Consider the following 17,811-nt stretch of genomic DNA (forward strand, 5'->3'; position numbering starts at 1 on the left):
TAATATGGTAAAAACCTTGTTATTTCAAAACCAAATGGTTTCAAACATGTCGGTGCTGCTACTTCTCTTTCAGGACTATGTACGTGTCAAGTTTGATGTTTTAAAACAAAGCTGTGTTATAATTATACAAGCATGTTTGAGAAAAAAAGGCTTATGGAAAACTTAACAGCTGGAAACTGTTTTATACATACTTGGATGACTCAAAAGCAGCTGAATGAGTTTTTGCAAAACTTTACCAAAAATGACATTTCTGGATTGAGACAAGGCATGAGAAATACCAGCTGAAAAGGTAACAGTTTCACAAAGGTATGAGCAAATATAGACAGAGATTATTTAATTCATCAATTTCCACTGTACAGTCATTAATGTAATGCTATAAAAATAAAAGGATTCATATTTATATAGTTTTTAAAGGATTTCAAAGATCTGTACTAGACTTTAAGGAACTAAGCTTTGTGGCTGAGCGCTAATCAAATATTAATATTTATATTTCATTGGAATACCTCATATTCAAACAGGAAAACAAAGACATAGAGAAAGGTAGAGAGTTTGCCAGAGTCTGCACAGAAAGAGAAGACCACATTTAGCACCCGTGCCTTCGGATTGCTCAGCTTGGCACTGCAGGAGCGCACTTGGCATCAGGGAGCTCCTGGCTTCTCTCTCCCTCTGACTCCCGCTTCAGGCACACCCAGCTTGTAGGTGAAGAGTCTCTCTCACACACATGGGCTGGGCTCAGGTACCCAGCTCCCTTCTTTCTGTCTCCACACTTCATTCCCAAAGGCAACGTCTGCCAAATCCTGGCTACTGCGATCGTGAAGCTTGACTGCATTCAAGTATCACCCCCATTTCAAGTGTGCATACACTCCTCCTTCTCCCCCTGTTTTTGAGGACCGTCAAGGTGAGAGAGCTGTCACCAGAAACCTCTTCTGGGGTCTTTTCCAGTGCATGGTTCAGTCTATAACTCTTTAACAATCACTTTACTGTTTGAAACCTCAGTCACTGAACAAATATGATTTTACTGCTGCTTAGTTTGGATGTTGAACTGTATTGGAGGAAACTGCTCTACTTTCATACTGAATTTTTTTTCAGGGTGGTGTGTGTGAAAAATAACACAAATAGGAGTGTTTTTGGATGGTCACACTGAGCAGTCAGCAAGAAGAAAAGTGCAGTATGGTGAAGGGAAATCTGTTTGTAGTAAAAGCAATATGGGCTTGTGGTTTGCTGGCAGGACCAAGAACATGAACTGTCCACTTTAACCCCAGCTGTAAAACTCCCTTCTGTTGGTGGAGAAATCACTTGATGTCCTGTTGTTGCACCTCAATTTTATCTTCATGGTGTCAACCATGACCCAGCTCACCAGAATACCATTCCTCTTGAAGTTCAGGTATTAGCAGAGGTTTTGTAGAGATGCTTTTCTAACCTAACAAGCCCACTCCTTGTCAATGTTAAGAGTGTCATTGTCTTCCTTTCCCAATTAAACAGGCTTTTATGGCTTTCACTTTTTTAGCTTGGCAGAATCACCAGTTCTGGGAGCAAAGATTCACTGCTGCCTTGTGCATTATGCAGATTTCCAGTAGCAACCTCAGATTAAGAATTTGGTATTGATATTTTCAGTGGGACATAATTTCATTTTCTCAGCACAGCTGATCTGAGCTCCTTGAAAAATGGTAATCATGAGACATTGCAATCTTTGCAGGCACATTTGCAGTAGCCCTAGATCTGGTTAGATTTAATGTTTGCACCTAAACTATGAATTTATATGAGGAAAAACTTGAGTTTACCAGGTAGGAGCACCTAACTCCACAGATTCCCTTGGCAAAAGCAGGTGTCATCAGTCTTTTCTCAGTTTTTCAAAGGTTTTGGCTGCATGCCCTTTGTATTGACCATCTTGCTCGCAAAGGGCCTCAGTTTTGTTTTCCCTTTATCATTTCCACTTTGAGCTGTCTAGTGTTGCAGTGGCTCTCACAAGAAGCTGTCCTTGTACTCCTGCCAAAACCAGAATTACAGCCTAAGTCAGCCTTTAACTGGGCATTAGAAGGAAATGGCACTCTTCTCATTTTGCTAGCAGTATCACTTCCTCAGCTCCACAAATAATTATCTGATCCAAAACTTCTCCATTATTGTGTTTAAGGGTTTTGAGACTCTTGTACCTAAAAAAATTCAAATGCTGAGCTGTGTTGTTATGCGTATTGCTCCTTCTTTTATGTGAATATCCTAAGCACCAGGAAGTGCCAGGTTCAGAGATCTTTTTGTCAGAGCTCATCATTTCTTGCTTTCTAAGTCATCTTTTAGATTGTATGAATTTTAAATATTTGTTGGCTAGAGGACAATATGTTGAGATAACTGCACAGAGAAAAGACAAGAACTACCAAAAGGCGGAAGCCATCAAGGTGGGTAGTCTGTTGAAGATAAATCCTTTCCTAGAGAAAAAGTTACATCCTGTTATGCCCAGGTCAGTTGGATATAACAGCGTTGCAGGCTGACAAATTCTCTGCTTTCCTGCTAACTATTATGAACAAAACTTTAAAAAAAAAACAAACAACAACAACAATAAAAACCCCAGAACATTAATTACAATTACATTTTAACTATGGTTGAAGTAGGAGAAACAAGCCTAGTAAACAGTGTTAGAAAGTATTTCCCATTATAGTCCATACAAGAACTTGCATAATTTAAATAGCATGGGTGCATATGGGATGCATTTAGGAAGCATCAGAAACTTCACAGCATTCTCTTTGCTCCCACTCCACTCCATCAGGTTTTTGTTCTTCAGCTCAGCTGCCTTTGCAGGAATGCATCTTAAGGTGTAGCCAGTTTTGGCTGAAAGTTTTCAGACTGTCACTGAAAAAAAAAAAAAGTAGCAGGAAAACACAATTAAAAGTTTCATTTCTCTTGCCTAATTGAAACGGCAAAACAGGTTTGGCTGTTCTGGTGTGAGAGGCAAAGCAGAAAGTACAGCCCCTCTGTTTAAAATAAAATTACTATTTTACAGCCCAATTTGCACAGGTGGGCCAGGGAGGCAGGCAGGACAGGTTGTGAGAGAAAGAGGCTGCAAGGAGAAGTAATGCAATCTCTTACACATCTTAAGCAACAGTCTGACCCTTTGGTACTATATATGTCCAAAGTTTTGTTGAGCTGGCACAGCAAGGTTGTGCTACCTATGTTTGTGTGGTCCACCTGCATGTACATGCTATTTGTGAATTTGTGAACCTTCCCCTCAGCCCATTTACAGTTTGCCCAGGGATTTAGCAGTTTTGCAATCTTTCTCCAGAAGTCTGGCTCATCAGATGTAACATTAAATGAAATTGGTTTGTATTGCAACAGGATTGGTGGGAGGATCAAAGGCTTGGTGTAAAATAAAAGGAGGTTTTTGGGTTCTGTGTGCTGAAATGTTTCTATTTCCCTTATTTTTTTTTTTTATTAGTGTATATTAAGCAATTGAATTCTCCAATAGTAAGCAAAAAAATTCTACCAAAGCAGTTATTAAAGAAAGCCTCTTCAGTTACTGTGACAAGGGCTGAGTGTTACAGCTATAAAGGGTCTTAGAAACTGTGTTCTTTTAAGGCTAATCAAAGTTTAGTTTTAAAATCAGGGGTGTGCACCTAGACAACATAATATATCTGATAATTCTGGTTTAGTCTGAAGAGCCTAGGGTCAGCTAGAAATTTGGCAGATTGTCTCTCAGGTCAGGAAGTTGTTCTGGTTTACAAATTTAAAAGCCAAATTCTGTTTTAGTATTTCTTAAATGTCAAAACAACCCTCTGACCTTGAAAATTACTTTTTCTGTGTACTTTTGGGGCTTTTAAGTAAAAACCAGGCCTTTTTCTTAGTGAAATATGGTAGCCTGTTAGTCATCAAATCTGAGAATTTAGAGACGGGAGGGGGACATTAACTCATCTTTTCTTTCCCTTTGCCAGTGCAAGAATGGGCTTCATTCACATCAATGGCAAATGGAGGGAAAAAGACATGCTAACCTTTAACTGTGCTTCCAGTTTATTTCCATAATGTACGCTGTGGCTTTTTCCAAGGATGAGTCCTCTGCCTGCAGCCTTTCAGACCTCATAACAATAATAAAAGAGGATAAGTTTCTCTGCTCTCTTTCAGAACTTAGCCTCCAATGCCTTGGTTTTGGTTTGTCCCCGCCTAAGCACTGCTGGAAGGTAAAGGCCATATTTATTGCAGCTGGCCAATTGCACATTTCTGTAACCCAAACTGGTCATTCCTAGCCCTCAATAATACGATTTGTTGATCTTAAATATGACATTTGAGCAGCCCATTTAGTTTACGTAACTCCAGTATTCTCCTGTTTGGAAAGTAATTTTTCCACTTCTGAAATTTTGATGAAAACTGAAAATATGCCCTTCCTTCATCCCTTCTCCATCCACCTCTTCTTCTCATTCTTGAATTTCCTTTTGGAAGGGAGGTATCTGTGTGGTGCCCCTGTTTCCAGCAGAGCAGAAGGAGCCTGCCCTTCTCACTGTGAATGAGAAATGGCATGGGAGGGAGCAGCCTGTAGCCCTTCTCTCTCCCCTGAAAGTGGAGCAGAACTCATCCTCAGATGCTGCTGCTCTGTGCAAAACTGTCTTCAGATCTTTTTGGTTCTGATATCATGAACCCCAAAACTTCTTATGGTGTGAGTGCTGGGCCTCTTCTGCCTCAATTATCCATTGTATCTAATGTTAAGGCATTCTCCAAGATTTTCTGCCCAAGGATTTGCAGTTACTAAGTGATTGTTAATGACTTAGCTTTCCCTGGATTTCTGTGAAGTATGGAGGTAATATTAGCTGTAGGGGAAACTGAGGCATGAGAGGAATCTGGATTTAACAGAATACCTAAGCACATAGTTCTTTGAAATAAGGGTAATTTCAAGAGATTTGCTGAGAAGTTGTTTGCTGAAAAACATAAATAACTGCATTGTGTTTATAGAAATCAATTAATTAGGTACCACTGTAAAATAGAGATGGAGAAATCAAGGCATAGCATTTTTTTAAGGTCAAGCAACCTGAGAGTTTATGCTCACAGAGTTAAGGAGCTTTCTTTTCTTAGTCTTTTTGGTTACATTCCTTCCTTTCTTCATGTAGCTGACCATTTAAAAGATTGAACAAAGCTTTTTGGAGAAGGGATTAAATTTTGAGGTGTTGGTTGTAGTGTTCCAAGGTGATGGTTATTCAGCCAATTTATGATGTAGTATTATAAATTATTAAGTAGATTGAAATGTTTAAAAATAATATCTGCTCAATGATATGCCAACTTAATGTAGAACAAACACCTACTCCTGATCTGTAGTTAAATTATTTAATCTAGAACTAATCTACTGTTCAAACCAGTTTTGAAAGTGGAATAGTTCTATCGCTGAAAATAATTAATTGTTCAAACCCATAGGGCTAAATCCAGCAGTGACCTAGATGATAGCAGACAATTACACATTGGACATCAGTGTGTGGGAAAGTAAGTAACAAAATAATATGTGTTGCCCTGGTTCTCTCTTATCCTGGCCAGAATCACACACTTTTGTTGGTAGGGTTCTCTGCTGGTGCTGGCTTTGTCCCCTAGTTCCTCCCTCCAGCATTTGAGTTCCAATACTTTTATGAGTATTTCACAGGGAAAGTTGGTAGAGGTTTATGTTTTCTTTGCCCTGCATCCATTTTCACCCATTCTGTGACCTGGCACAGGGTGTGGGCCCTGACTGGTCCTGTGGAAGAGTTTGGCTCGGCAGGGCTGATCCCACATCTGGCAAGGGGAGACTTCTGTCAGAGCACTCCTGGTGACATCACTGAAATTGCTACTGATGCATCCTGATGTGAAGATGAGCGGATCTCAGGCCAGTAGCCCTCACTGATGAAGTGTTTCCAGCATCTCATTTCAGGAAAAATACCAAGCTCCTTTGATGAAAGGGGAAAAAAAAAAACAAAACCGTGTTTTTTCTCTCTATCTCCAAACAGCTCCACAGAACAACATGGGGGGAAGGAGAATAGCAAATATTCAATGGGAAGTTTTGTCTCCATTTTTTCCTTCTTTGAGAAAAGAATTCCACACAAAAATCAAAACAAGATGGAGCCCTGGAGCCCCACCTGCTGACTTGAGGGAACAGAGAGAGGGATGGAAAGATGCCTGGTCGTGTGCCAAGCATTCAGCACTGGGCTTGTAGCACTGTGATGTGGCACTTGAAGCTCTAGGGGCCTGGAGCCAGCGATACAAATGCAACAAGAACTCTCATGAAAACGAGCCTCTTAACAGCGTGTGGAGCTGGTCTGTGATGGCCTCAGGAAATCCCCCTGGCTAGACAGGGCCTTTTTATCCACTACATTGCTCTGACTCAAAGAGAAATCTCACGTAGCTTCCTCGACCAGAAACTGAACATGCATATAGTCTGCAGCGTGGGGCTTTGGAATTTCCTGATTTTCAGGTAGTCATTCACCTCCTGCCGCTCTGAAGAAGTCTGTCCTACCTTTCTTTGTTGTCTCATCGCACGTAGGGTCCGGTGCTGCAAGCACATGGCGCATCCTCAGCCATCAGGCTTCTCGCTGTCCTTCCTTTGTGGTCAGACCCTCTGCTGATGGACACTGGCCTAGGGCCACTGGTTGGAGCTGGGATTTTCACTCCTTGGACATTTGGTGCTTTAAAGCCCTGAGAACTACTTTTAATAACACCACAACTGGCAACACTTGTTTTCAGGCCATCTACGAGCAAATGCTTGCGTATTAATTACAACAAAGAGCAAATCTACTTGACATTTGATTTTGTTTTTCTTGTTTCCTTGCAAGCTTGAAAATGAGCTGCTTTTGCCAAAGGAAAAAAAAAAAAACAAAATGCATTTCACGCCTTTTTTTTTTTTTTAACTTGAAATAGGCCCCTTGAAAAAACTGACATGTTAAACACCAGCAAGAAAATGATTATTTGGACATATGGCTCCTCTTCCTGAACTTTGCAGAGAGGTTAGATAACGCTCTTTCACATCTTAAAAGACTAGACTGCTGCTACATTACTAACATATTCTTATGTAATAATCTGGCACTGATGGTACTTGATCCAGTCCCAGACATGTAAGACTGATTTATGGTTCGGTCAGTTATGAGGGATTTTGTTTTTTCACAGATTATCTTCTAATTTGTTGGGTTTTTCATTACAGTGTCCAGTAGAAGAATATAGCATAGCAAAGCATGGAGTGGAATGGAATGGAATGGAATGGAATGGAATGGAATAGAATAGAATAGAATAGAATAGAATAGAATAGAATAGAATAGAATAGAATAGAATAGAATAGAATAGAATAGAATAGAATAGAATAGAATAGAATAGAATAGAATAGAATAGAATAGAACAGAACAGAATAGAATAGAATAGAATAGAATAGAATAGAATCATGCACAGAAACATATTGTGGCTCTGTCATTCAGCAGGGTTTTGCATAGTACAGATTGTTTCTATTAAACACTGCATGATTAATACAAAACTGAAACTAAATTTTAAAATCTAACTCTTAAATTAAGACAAACTCATCTGAACCTATCCATTTACTTATCAGAGAAGGCTGCTTCATAAAGTGAAAAATCTGTGAGAATTAAAATAAATTTGTCAAACCATCTAAGACAGTGAAATATCACAAAAGATTGTCATTGCCCTTGACACAACAGATGTTTGGTCTGGAGGTACTTGCAGAATGCAGAGTCATATAGGTGAGCTGTCCAGAAAACAGCAGTGTCGCACAATGAAAATGTTTGCAATTTTGGAGTATGAGAATGAAATTTCATGAAACTTTTTCATAAAGAAACCAGCTTTTAAAAAACTAGGACCAAGACTCCTCCAGTGGGTGAGGAAGCATGGGGGGGGCTCTTCATTTTGAGCTAGAGTTTCTATCCTCAACCCAAGAAACTTCCCTGATAATATTTTCCTTGAAAATTACGTTTACCATAATTTGCTTCATGTTCAGTGACAGAGCTCTGACATGGAAAATTGTGGATTCACAGAATCCTGGAATATTAAAAATCAGAAAGAACCTCCTTAAGTCATCTGGGTCCAACTGTCACCCTGCCCAAAGTAGAGCCAGTGAAGATGAGGTTACTTTTTTAACCAGCTTGTTCATCTACACATGTATGTATGTGTCTTTCTCTATACCAATTTTAGAAGTACTTCTATCCTACTGTACATTTTTTTCAGTAACTCTTTCTGAAACTTGAGATTTTCACAATGATTTTAGGTACTCTTACTGATAAGCAGAAACTCTTGATCAGAAACTGTCCTACATAAGAATGGATGTGCAGCCATGGTACCCGAATCTTGCTGAGCCTGGTTCCTTCCTTTCATTGCAAGACCACTTTGTTTAGTGACAATGAATTGTAGGGGCTTAAATATCTCACCTAAGTAATAAAATAATGCTGTTACCAAGGATTAGCATTGACTATTCTTAGACTGAACTCTGTTTCTGCACAGAGGGGGGACCCCAGTTCTGCTACCCTGCGTTAATTGCTGCTGTTTGTTGCACATGGGATGTTCTACTAGATGGAGCAGTGGTCTAATCTGATGTGGCAGCTCCTACATTTTTATCTTGTAAGTGCTTTACTTACATGAATTAATTCTGAAAACACTCTTGTGACGTTAGTCATTGTTATGATTCCCATTTTAGAGACCCTGTGTCTAATTCTTAATTATACTAATTCTTCCTTATTCTGGTGAGGTTCCGGATCTGTGAAAGGGTCTCCCAACTGAGGGAGATGGATTGCAGAAATGTCAATGGCAAAATGAGAGTTCATTGCCCTCTAGCAATTCTCTGTTTCTCTGAGCTTGGAGAGAAATATTGGAAGACAAGTATAAAGGTGGTTCTGTTGATTTGTACTAAGGGCTACGCAGGAGTTGCATAGCTCAAGCCTGAAAGAGGTGTTATATTAACCAAAATTAAATTACTGAGATTGTTGACACTTCTTTCAGTGTGGCCATAGTCTCATCAAAAGAAAGGGAAAGCCACCTCTGCTGTCCCTTCTTTTCCTTAAATCAGGATACATTATCAGAGAATTGCCATCCTACCTCCCCCAAAAAAAACCTCAAAAACAAAACAATAACCCTAGGAGAGGCAGTGAGCTTGAGAGGGGGAGAAAGAGACAGGCTTTCCCAGGAATTAATAGCAAGCCATTTTAAAAGTAGTCATTATGTGCTGTAACCAGAAGGACCTTCTGTCTTTCTGTATGATAAAACTACCAGTGAGATGTATTGCAAGATAATTAGGAGCAAACAGGCAGGAAAAATGAGTGATGTGCTACTGTTCATTTCCCGAGCCAGTCGTGTTCCAGTCACTGTGCAAGCTGCAGCTCTGTCTGTGGAGAGACTGGAGGTAGAAATCAACCCTGTCTGTGTCTTCCTCCCTCATGGCTTCACCCAGTGGAAGAACATGATGGACAATTATATCTGCTGCAGGAAAGAGTCAGAACTCTACACCCTCCTCTGGATTTTTGGCTTCCCACTCTATTTATATCCAAGTCTAAGAGATGAAGTGGTATGTGCAGATAGAGACCCTTTTGCAGCTGTCCCTGAAACAAAACTAACGGTTGGACAGAGAAAACAAAAGGCCTCAGTGGGGTTATTTTGGTGGCAATCTCATGTTTTTGGCATGCTGTGGCTGTACAGCTCCCCAGACTGCAAGCAGTGTTGTTGTTCTTACAAAGGTTTTGTCTAGAATGAGGAATATGACAATAATTACAATTTTTCCTCACTGTTGAGCCTATGGAAAAGCCTCCTGAAACAAGGCATCTTTAGATAAGAAAGGCTGGAAGCAGAGGCACAATACCTGTCACCTCCAAATGCAGGAAATAAGATTTGTGACTGTGTGACAGCACCAAAGTTAGCAAGAGGGATATGTAGCATGTTTCCCGTCAGCGTTTAGAACAGAAGTGGGGCAGGCGTCCGCTTTAAAGTTCTTCAAATCAGAATTATAATTGTCTACCCATGAAGGTATGAGAGAAAATTAAACCTCCTGACATCCTGAGATACTTATGCTTCTTTCAAAAATCATAGAATAAAATATAATAGAATAGAGCAGAATAGGCTGGATATAAAACACAGTGGTGTTTAAAATAATTTTATTTTGAAGCGGAGCTGCAATTGGTAACAATAGCATGGATCATGATAGAAGGTAGAGAGTTAATGTTTTCAAGTGCTTAAAAATCTTTGGGAGCCTTCATAATAAACTTACTTGTAAATGTACAGAAAATGTTACCTGCAAAAATCATGTCCTCATTGATCTGCTTTTTTAACCAGTCATCAGATTTCCTTAACTTTTTGTAAAATTACACTTTCAAAATGTTACTTTTTGACCTGATGCAGCTGAGGAGGGAGAAAAGCAAGAGTCCTTCTCTCGTCTTCTCAACCAGATGTTTTATGGAGTTCCCCTAGGTTGCACTGTTGCTTTTCCAGTGAAGGCGAGGGGATTGAACTAGTGCCCAGGAGGGTATGGCTCACTTTTCAGCACATCGTCCTGTGGTGGTAGTGCACTAAAACAAAAGAACAAATGTTTCTCATAGACCAGTTTGCAGTATTTTCTTTTTTTAAAAAAAAGAGAGACTCTTCCACAAAATAGGCCATTATATTTGGATTGTCTAGGAGAGTAAAAATATGGAGACCCACTGATTTTTCCCTTTACGTTTCACTATTGTCAACAAATCTCTGAAAGGAATTGCCTTGGGAACTGAGAACTGCCCACTGTAGGTAAAAGGTGCTTTAGGAACGAATCCTGGACATTTGATATAGTTAGGGCAGGAGGAAGGAGGGCGGAAGTGAGGACTGGGGAGGGCTGATTCTGGTAATCAGCGCAGTAAGGAACAAGCTTGCTTGTTTTGCCCCAGAAAATCAAATGTCATATATGACAGAAATTACCTAGATGCAAGGCATGATACCTTTTTCCCTTTAGCATGCAAAGCTACCTATTGAGCACAGTGATGCAAGTTAGGAAGGATGCTTTCCCAAAAGATAATCGAGGAGTTGATTTCTGTAACAAGTGGACTTCCCAGTCTCTTTCTCTAATTTCTTACGTACTGAATAATAACCGTGTATTCACCCTCTCCATCCTGCTGTGCTGGTTTACATCTCTAAACAAAAAGCACAGGCTCACAGCTGTTTATGAAGACAAGCCAATAAATCTAGAGGAATATATTTATACAGCTCATCCTGAGATTACATGGTTAAATACCATTTTTTCAAATAGACAGAGCTCCTTCTTTGCAAAGGAACCAAGTTCCTCTCTGTGCCACCCAGATCTGTTGATTTTCCATTAATGTCAGCTCTTGTCAACTGTACTGAGTGCTACAAGTTGCATTGCAGAATACTTTATATACATTAAAGGAGTAAGTACTCTGCCATTTCCATGTCCTGCTTTTGGCTGGCATTAAGTGATGCATTTAGAAGTCAGAAAGTGAGGAGCAGTTCTGGTGGCTTTTCCTTTCATAAGTCCTGCCTTTTGCCAATGGCAAATCCAGGTACAGTTTTCATAAAGACCTCTTCTAATTCTGTAGCAATATATGGAGAGAGTGTCACATACATGAGTCTGAAAACTTGTTACAGCACTGATTGCCTTTTCCATAGAAAACAGAAAACTTTATTCAACTGATCAGACAGACTGAGCTTTGCTATCACTTCCTTGGCTAAATCTCCCTGATACACACAATAATTTTTATGAAGGAAGAGCATGCAACAGGATACCATGCAAAGCTAGAGATCATCATCATATGTTAAAATCTGTGATATAAATCCCAGGAGGGGAAGGTGATGTACATATTCTGGAGCTCCTCCTGGCCTTTTGCATTTATTTAGACTACAAGTCAGCTCTTGGATGATATTCAGGTAGAAAGCAGGAGGTCCTTGACTTCTTTAGCTTTCAGTAGAAGGGGACCAGCTGAGAGCAGGACTTAACAGTAGTGATTTCTGCATTAGGCTCTATAGGAAATTTGGGGATCTCCGTATCAGGAACACATGCTAATAAAATATGTGCCACATAGTAAAAACTCACCTGGGTGAAATGCTGCTCCTTCTGATATCAATGGAAATTTCCTTTTGACCAGGGGTTGCTATGGCAGCAAGCAGTGGAAATGAGAACAAGGACATTTTGATATGTCTACACTGTGGATTGCAAATTATGATACCCGAGTTAGTTTTAAGCAGTCTTGCAAGGAGTGGTCTAGTTAAGGCAGTCTGAAACACCACGTGGCCTGATTTTCCATGCTAAGCAGTTTGCTTTCCTCTGTGCTCAGGGTATATTCATGACTGGGATAGAGGAGAGGGGAAGAGGTGTTTGAGGAAATGCCTCTTCTGGGGCAATGGGATGAGGAACAGACTGTGACAAGTAGTAGTGTAGGGAGGGAGAAATAACATGAGAGGAAGTAAGCTACAAAACAAGAGAAGCAGTAGTCCGTGGAGTCAACTGAATGGAAGCAAATCCAACAGCAACAGAAGATGTGCAGGTTTGAGGAGCCAGGGTCCAAAGAGTCTCTTCCCATGGCAGTGTGCTTTGCTCTCCTCCTTGAAGATCAGCTTAGGGCTCCTGTCTCTCAGCAATTTCTTTGTCAGGAAGGCACTGTCAAACCACTGAATGAAGTGTCCTCCCAGTCTTCCAGCGGTTGATCCTCTTGTCAGCGCGGTTTTAGCCGAGCTGCTGCTGGCGCTGCCGGCTGAAGTGGTGGAGTCCTGTATTACAGCTCCACAGGTGCTAACCCACCCCAGCCTCGACAGCAACGTGCAACAGCTTCTAAGTTGACTTTCAAAGAAAGCCCTGAGAAATGATACTGAAAATGCATTACTGTAATGTTAATGTTACTAAGTCAAACACTTAAAAGTTAGGAAATGCCACAGCTAATGTCTGTGCAACCTTAGGGAGGCCCCGTGTACCATTACCATAGTTTGTAATTACATGACTGCTCACTGTTTCTTCACTGAATCCCTGCATAAGGTGGTCAGGTCCTCTGCATATTTTATTAGAAATGTAGCCCAGAGCTGTTTTGCACACTGTTGGATTGTTACTTTGGTACTGACCCAGGGAAGAGACTTGTCTGTGTCACTGCGCTCTACAAAATCTCATCTGAAAAGAAGTTGAGGCTTTTGATGGTACTGTATTTCTCTGAAATCTCCTTTTCTGTTTTTCGTGACATCTTACCTTCCATAATATTCCAAATGTGAAAAATTCATATTTTGGAGAGGCTGAGGAGAGAACTCTTAAATGACCTCATTAGGCCCAATGTCCCAATTGCTTCTGCAATGTACCCCTCTCCTATTGACTGTTTAGGTCTTCTGTAAACTGTGCTGAGTCAACGAGCCCCAGGGGGCTGGTAGGCAGATGGGACACATGTAATATTTTACAAGGTAGAAAAGCGTGGGAACCCACCTTTTCCCATGGCAGAAGTTGATAGAAAGAATGAATAATATTGACATCTCCCATCGGCTCTCCATTAAAAGCAAAACACATAAAAGTTGGTGCCAGATTTTTCTGGAGACCTATGTTTAAAAAATTATAAAATTAATAGAGAGACATTGATAGAACGTCTGTCTTTTGTTTCCACCTTCCTTAAGCGTTTGTACCCAAAATACAGAGTAAGGGGAGAATCCCAGCACCCTCTCTGCATTGAGAGTCCTTTCTCTACTTTCTTCCAATGCTTCAGAGTGGCACTGGCAGGTTAGTCATGCCCATTTAAAAGTTTATATACAGCAGATGTTCACGGAGCTGATCAGGAATTATGGATTTGCTGTTGTAGCTGCAGCGCTGTACAAAATACAGAAAATGTATTAAAACACAGAGACTATACCTGCCTTGTGCAATAAATTCAGACACCTCCCTTGGTGCTGTTTGCTCAGGAGGGAACATCTGAGCCCCTGATGAGGAGACATTCAGTGTCTTGAAACCCAAAGCAGGTCCCTTGCACCTGACAAGGGAAACTTCTGGCAGGGCAGGGGTGTGATGTCCAGGGGCTGAACATGCTGACAGCTCCCTCTCAGAGCAGGGTGTGATCTGCTGCTTCCTTCTCAGGGGGAGAGGCAGACTGGGCCACACCTTTTTAGAAGCAGACTTCGCACAAGTGTCATAAATCTCTGCCTTGCCTGCTACGGAGCGCTGCCACTGCACTGGGTATCACCAGGAACCATCCATTTGAACGGTACTTCATTTTGCAGCCCAGGGTAGAAGAAATAGATTACTTTGCCACCTATTCAGGGGGATAATTTCTCCACCTCCTTGGTGCCTGAGACTTGTCTTACCCCACTAGCCAGCACTGCCTTTTCGCAACATCTCCGTCTGTACCCTGTCGGTGCTCGATTTGTCTGTGTTTGTGCAGACATGCATGGCAAGGATGTGCTCCCGGAGCTTGTGTAGTTCCAGAATCATAACATTCCACTGATCCATCAGGAAAATTCGACTGAAGGGCAGCATGGTCTTGCTTTATGAGAGCCAAGGTAACAGGCAAACCTGCACTCCCTTCCCCAACCCGCAGGACAGGTAGTCTTTGAAGACTGCGGGAAGGTGCAGGTGTTTATTTCGGCAAAAATTGCAGCGATGTGTAAAAAGGAGAGGGAAGGGATCTCCCAGCTTTTTGGACATGGCCTCTGTATTATGCCATTTGAATCTTACTTTTTGTTTGGTGGTAAGTTTTAATAGTTATCCTTTGAGGATTTTCCCTGCGAGCTTATCTGAATACACCAACAGTCTTTTTTGTAATATTCGCATTTCCCCTTTGGTTCAGCCGAGCCCACTGACAGATCATTCAAATTCAATTGTTTTATGTCTAAGCCGAACAGCTAATTAAAGTAGGGATGATTAACCTGACTGGCAGTGTCGCTCTCTCTCCCTCGCTCTCTCGCTCCCTCCCTCCCTCCCTCCTGTTCCAATCAGTCTTTTTCTCACACTCTCCCTCTCTCTCCCTCTCTCTCTCTCTCTCTCTCTCTCTCTCTCTCTCTCTCTCTCTCTCTCTGTCTTTTGCTCTACTGTGTGTGTGTGTGTGTGTTTTTTTTCCTCTCTCCTAAACGTGGTCTGCTTGCTGATGGCAGAATGGCACTCGGAGATTTGTGCATTGTGTCTGGTTTCCTACGGGCAGGCTGACCCAGTGCCTCTAGGGACTTATCAATAGACCACTCAGAAGAGACAGAGACAGGAGAAAGGAGGAGGGGTGGGGGGGAGAGAAAGAGAGAGGGAGAAAGAGAGAGAGAGAGAGAGAGAATCAATATCAAGAATAGAAGGAGCTCCGAAGCCATTTTTTTTTTTTTTTAAAGAAGTATCAGGACTTGGGAAGAGGGTGACAAAGAAGGTTTTTCAAAGAGGCAGTGGAGGAGGTTCTAATAAATTTGGAAGGAAACAGTTCCCTGTCTTGGGAAAAAAGGAGAACTCCTGGCTGATTAGCATTCACACCAGGTATGAGATGTTCCCTACCCCTTATCACTGTCGCAACCGAGATGGAAAAGAGCGCTTTCCCCCCCCCCTTTTTTTTTTTTTTTGGTTGTTTGTTTTTTGGTTTTTTTTCTTCCCTTCCCCCCCCCCCCCCCCCCTTCCAGCCGTCTCTGCTCTTTAAGTAGATGGAGCGAGCGTTTATTTTGGTTCGTTGCTCGGTGGTGGCAGGGGGAGTGCGAGCTGTGGGCATTTGTGTGCTGGGAGCAGGGAGAATGGAAGCAGGGCAGCGGGGAGGGGGCGGCTGGGAGAAGAGCCGGGAGTGTGTTACTGTGTCTCCTCTTTGTGCACCCCTGGGGGGGGTTACCCAAGTTCATTTCCAGCAGGTGGATTTAGACAGGGAGTTACTTAACGCTTGACCGCCAGTTTTGAAAAAAAGGGAAAAACGGGGAAAAAAAAAAAAAAAAAAAAAAAAGACCTGCTTCCTATGTCTATTAAAGGAAGCTCCAATTTTTTCCCTCTCTCTCCTCTCTCTCTCTTTCCTCTCTTCCTAACCAGACAGCGGGAGGGTTTCTGGCTCCTCGCCAGCCCAAAAGCCTCTAAGTGTTTTGCACTTGTTTCAGGGAGCCCGGGGATTTTTTTCAGCATTTTCACTAGAGAACAAAGAGTTCTTTACAAAGGAAGGGGGAGAGCGAGCTTAACGCCTGAGATATGTTTTTCTATTTTTATTAGGGATTTTTTTTTCCCCCTCCTAAAAAGAAAGAGAGAGAAGCAAAGCACAGAATGTGTGGCAGCAACAAAATAGATTGAAAGGAAATGCAGTTCCCTTACCTCCAAATTATAATTTGGAATTAATAAGAACAGGAATGGAAGGGGGACAAGAAGAAGTGAGTTTGGTATGTCGTTCTTTTCCTCCCTTTTTTTTTTAACTCTGTCTTTAAATTCCAATTGCTGTTTTGCCAACTTACCTAGCTTTTTCTTTTTTTTTTTTTTTGGCATAAAAGTTATGCTGCAAACAGTTTCTGTTTATTTAAAAAATCAACCAACAAATTTTTACCGGGGGGAAAAAAAAAAAAGAGGGAAGTGGGGTGGTTTCGGTAAGAAAGAAGCAAATTAGTGGGAACAGAAATCTTTCACTTTCTGTCACTTAGAAAAAAAGTTGGTAATGGCTTGTTGAAGCTAGGATCCTAAAATACAGATGGGGCACTAACGTCTGTGTCCACGGACCCAGCTTTTCCCTGACCATCTGTCTAAAAGTCACCTCTCATTGGCAGCTCAAATGATTAGTCGGAGCTCAGGGATTTTTTTTTTGTTTATTTGTTTGTTTGCTTGTTTCTCCTGTTCGGTGGGACCTTCTTTTAAATGGCTCCATTTCACCTTCTGAGTTTAGCTCTTCAGTCAAGCCCCAGACTGAGGGTTTCAGGATAGACTTTCTTGCACTGTAGATTTTTTGTTCTTCTGAATGTGTTTCTTATAGATACACTCTTTGTCTATTTGTACGTGAAAAAGGCACATGTAATATAGAACGGAATAGTGCATCACATTTAAAGAGATGTTTGATTTGAATTTTATTGCATATAATGTATAACACCACAGGGTATCTTCTCTACAGCATCTCCTGTGCAGGGGTTAGGATGTTTGAGAATATATACTGTTGCAAATTCAGTAGTTTAAGGAAGTGCATTCTTTATCCAAATTCTGCCTTCCTTCCTATATTGTTCTGTATTTTCCTGGCTTTGACAAATTGCCAATCTAAGAACAGCATCGTATAGCAGAGGTACAGAAAACAAGAGGAAACTGTATGTTATATCCCCCCTAAAAATCAGCAGCAGACAATACACAAAACTAGATCAAATTATTGCAGAGTTATGATGACTGTTTCTGGCTGCACCACTACTACAATACCTTGATTTTTATTTTCATGCTGCAGGCTTTGCTCAGAAGAGGTTGTCTCTTACAGCTTCGTAGCTATCGCATATGTGCTCTAACAGTTTTTAAGCAACACCTATGCATTGTGTAAATGTACATGGGGAATTAGTCCATCTACATCTCATATGATGAGGGGGAGAAAAAAATCCATCCTTGGGCTCTGCTTGCACCGCTTTAGAAATCCCAGTACCCTACAGTGGCAAAACATCCTGCAGCATACAGCCTGTCCCTTGCAGAAGTGCAGGGAAACTGCCCGTGACAAGTGAAACCACCAGGTAAAACACAGTTTTGTTTTCATACCAGAATCTAGACTGGGGGCTTTCACTTCCACAGCTTCATTAGCTGGGACTCTTCCCTCTCCAAAGTTGTGGTGGGCACAGCTCTCCCAGCAGAAGTTGGGGAATCATCACGGGCTTAAGTCTCCCGCTCTGAGTACAGGTTCCTTTGCTGCAGGTAACCCAGGTGTTCTGTCTTTCCATGGGCAACAGCAAGAGTAGTGCCAAGCTAAAAGTACTTAGCAGGCTCCCCAGTATAAT

General features: G+C 41.4%; 1 protein-coding gene across 12 annotated transcripts in view; it reads left to right on the plus strand.

Moving 5' to 3' along the window:
- The window catches only part of ZBTB20 (zinc finger and BTB domain containing 20), a 460,332-nt gene that overhangs the window by 354,391 nt on the left and 88,130 nt on the right, over positions 1-17,811 (plus strand). For 2 of the 12 annotated variants that reach the window (XM_088051423.1, XM_088051424.1), the window contains exons 1-2: positions 15,247-15,373; positions 16,079-16,242. The exons of the other annotated variants lie outside the window; for them this stretch is intronic. The gene's annotated coding sequence lies outside the window, so the exon portion shown is untranslated. Of the gene's footprint in view, positions 1-15,246; positions 15,374-16,078; positions 16,243-17,811 lie in introns of those variants that run through there. 12 annotated transcript variants of the gene reach the window in all.

The sequence above is a fragment of the Pseudopodoces humilis genome, chromosome 2 (genome assembly GCF_049639895.1).
Source record: "Pseudopodoces humilis isolate 2021_Gansu_Grassland_sample_001 chromosome 2, ASM4963989v1, whole genome shotgun sequence".
Classification (NCBI taxonomy): Eukaryota; Metazoa; Chordata; class Aves; order Passeriformes; family Paridae; genus Pseudopodoces; species Pseudopodoces humilis.